Raw genomic sequence first — 3,719 nt, 5'->3', positions numbered from 1 at the left:
CAACTGCCGAAAAACTGCTGAAAAGATGGCGAACTGCAGGAAAACTGTTGAAAAGTGACAAAGTGCAAAAAGATGACAAACTATCGGAAGGTGATGAAAAATATATGGTTTCTTCGTGAGAATAAGTAGTGGATGAGCTTATCAGTGAGGTCAGAAAAGCATCAAAGCATTGACAAAAGAGAAGAAAAAAATGACACGAAAAGAAAAGTATGAAAAGTATGGTGATTTTACGAGAAGAAAATTAACTTATTCTCTTCAAGGCGGATACTATGGCTCTAATACCATGTTGGAAAAAGGAGAGGGAGTAATAGGAAAAAAGTTTGTGAGTATTCAAATTGTATAGAATGATACAATATAAAGGGGAATTTATAGGTACTAAGAGAATCGAAATAATAAAGACGTAATATCCTATAATAAATATTCATATATGTTAAATAATACTAATTAATGTAATTGATTCTAATTATACTCTAACACATAATAACTAGTTGTTTATTATATATTAATAGATTAACACGATATAAATTTAGATCTTCTCAATTTTAAATTTTTGTTTAAAAAAGTTAAGTGTAATTTTTTATTTTTAAATATTTATTTATATTTTTTGTCTCATTTATCAAATAAATAATAAAAAATTACACATTTACCTTCTACAATAAAATCTAAAATTTAAAAGATTCAAATTCACACTCTATATATATATAGTCACTGATTTAGATTATAGAGGTCTTAAAACAATGACACAAATTATGATTATGCGACCTTAATTTTCCTTTTCCATATTAATGTTTCGTTTGCCTAAATTTTTTTAATAAATAATTTACTGCCTTAAATGTTTCTTGCAATTTTTATTAACGGTGGAGNCATACAAATATAAATATATACATGAGTTTTTATTTTTGAAAAAAGATCTTCTAAAATGATAATACTAGTAAAATGATAAAATAATGCTTTAATTACTTTTAAATTTATAATATTTATTATTTGTGAGTTCCACTATCTTGATCCAAAGATAATTAATGATATACTTTTTTTTAAAATGACAATATAACTTTAGAAAAATTAAATCTTTTATCTCTATATATTAAAATGTTTTTTAATGGTAAAAAAAAGAGAGTAATAGTATTTTTCAAGGGGAATTATTTGCTATTTAGATAGGATATCTCTTAGCTTGTGATGCAGATGAACAAGATGTTATTTATGAGACGAATTGTGTGGAAGCATTTAATCTTGTTACTAATCACGAAGATGATTTTGGGTTTATTGATCTATTAGTACTCAAAACAAGAGATATCATGCATTAGAATTGGCGTGTTGACTTTCGTTTGATTATGAGAGAGGCAAAGATGGCGATGAAGTTACAACTTTCTCGTGTAAAGCTTCCTTCACCTTGGAGGAGTTTAAGAGTAGTCTTAAACGAGACTGTCTCTTTATTTAAATAGTTCATTTATTTTGTTTTTCTTTGCTTAGTTTATTTCAGTCACAAAAAAAATGGTAAAAAAAAGGAAAAAAAACCTTTAAAGTACATCACATTGTAAAGAGAAAGAGGCAGATTTTAACAATTTAACTAAACCTTCTAATGGTAAATTTAATCATTAAATTCTTTCTGTCACATACTCATATTATATATCACATATCTACATTATTAGATACTTACTAATTAAAAGTGGATGTGAATGCCAATATCATAAAATGTTTCATGCGATTGATTCGTTCGATCCATTTTTTCTTGTCTTTTCTATCAGGTAAATTAATTATTTAGTGTTTTATTTTCTACAGTATTATTAATAAAAAATTGAAAAAAGTTAAAAAAATTTTAAGATCTAAGTTGGTTGATTTATCCATAAATATCAACAGAGTTCAAGATGAGCTCTGATACCATAATAAAAAAAATTTAAAAAAATACATAACAAAGTATTTTTTATTTTTGTGTACTCTTTCAATATTTTATTAATTATCCTTAGCAAAACCATCAGACATCATTTTTGACTATTGAAACATCGAATTGTTCCTTTGCCATAGGAACTAATTATTATATTTATTGCTATAATTTACTAAACTCTAATTTTTCTAAAAGCGATTCCACCCAATTTTAGTAGAGCTGTCTGACAACATATAAGAAAGTGGAACAGAAAAAAAGAAAGAAGCAACAAATGAAATTAACGCTTTTACTTGCAAAAAATTGGTCTATGTGCGATAAAATAGTTCAACATTAATTTTATATTTTTATTCGTGAATAAATTTATTAAGACTCAATTTTTATGAATAAAAATGATTCTATATAAGTCTAATCCATAATCGTATGACCCAATTCGGCAATTCCGTAGCCCACAGGGTCTAAGGCCGGAAAGAACAATCAATCATTCTTAAATTTGTAACACGGTTCTCAAAATTCAAAAGAATGTAATTAAAAAAAGTGATAACAACACATTTTAATCACAAAAAGGGAGTAATAATTGTACAAGCAAAATCAACTGTAAAATCTTATACACATAATCAACAAGAAAAAAGAACAGAGCATCTTAAAAATCATCATTGTCATTGTAGTTGTCGTCAATTTTCAGTATTACTTGTCGGAAGGGTACTCGAAACTGGCAGGGTTGTGGATGTGGAGCTAAGAGGACGATCAGGAGCAAAAAAATAGTAGCAGTAGTAGCTGCTTTCTCTGCCGTCTTTCTGCTCTTTGTGGCGACCAAAACAGGACAGCGCCACTACATCTATGTATCTCTGATAGTAATGGTTATTCGTTTGGCATCTGCATCGGCCATTGAAGTGAAAAATAGAAGAATTAAACAGGAAAAGTGAACAAATGGTAGTTGGAGAAGGTGGAATCTCAAAAAGACAAAAAGAATAAGAATAAAGAGTGAAAAGAGAAACAAGCCTTTTGTGTTGGTTGTGAATTGTATAGTTGTTCGAACCGAACCGGTCAAACTATTGGGTTATTAGTTTAACCGGTAGGTCACGTGTTGAACCGGTTAATCCGATTCTGTGTAAATAAAAAATAAAAAATAGTAAAAATTTAAAATTAAAATTTAAAATACATATTTTTACAAACATTTTAAAAATATCCAGCTATTCTAAAATAATATGAAATAGAAATAATAAGTATTTTGTTAATTTCACTCTATCATAAATATTTTATTTTGTTTTTATATTAAAATAATAAATTAATAAATTTATATCTATTATACTATTATATACTACAAGTATTTATTAAAAAATAATATTAATAGATATTATATAATTATGAAAGAAAAAATAAGTAAATTTATAATTGTTGTTAAATAAAAATATAATTAATTTAAAAATGAGTGAGTTTATAACTAAAATTAAAATAAATTAAATAAAAATAAATATATTTGATAAAAGATATCTATATATAATAATTTGTAATTATACTAATTAGAATTGTGATAGTCTCGTGATTGTGACTTGCTCTTAATTTCTGACTGTTCGGTCGGACTAATTTTTATCGAGTTTGACCGATTTTTACCTGACCGATTTTGACAATACTGATAAATTGTGAATTATAACAAAAGTGAAGCGTGAATTCAAATGAGAGCTGTGTTATAAAGGGAATAGAGAGTTACTATAGCAGTCTTGCTATGGAAATAGATCCTCTCCATTTTTTCTATCACGGGAGATAATAAAGTGTAATCTCCCACCTTTAATTTTACAAGTGGGACCAGCAATAAATGAGAGAGAGAATGTATTGAATG

Source organism: Arachis duranensis, chromosome 6 (assembly GCF_000817695.3).
Source record: "Arachis duranensis cultivar V14167 chromosome 6, aradu.V14167.gnm2.J7QH, whole genome shotgun sequence".
NCBI classification, from domain to species: domain Eukaryota; kingdom Viridiplantae; phylum Streptophyta; class Magnoliopsida; order Fabales; family Fabaceae; genus Arachis; species Arachis duranensis.
The sequence above is the reverse complement of the archived record's forward strand: the minus strand, read 5'-3'. Positions refer to the sequence as shown.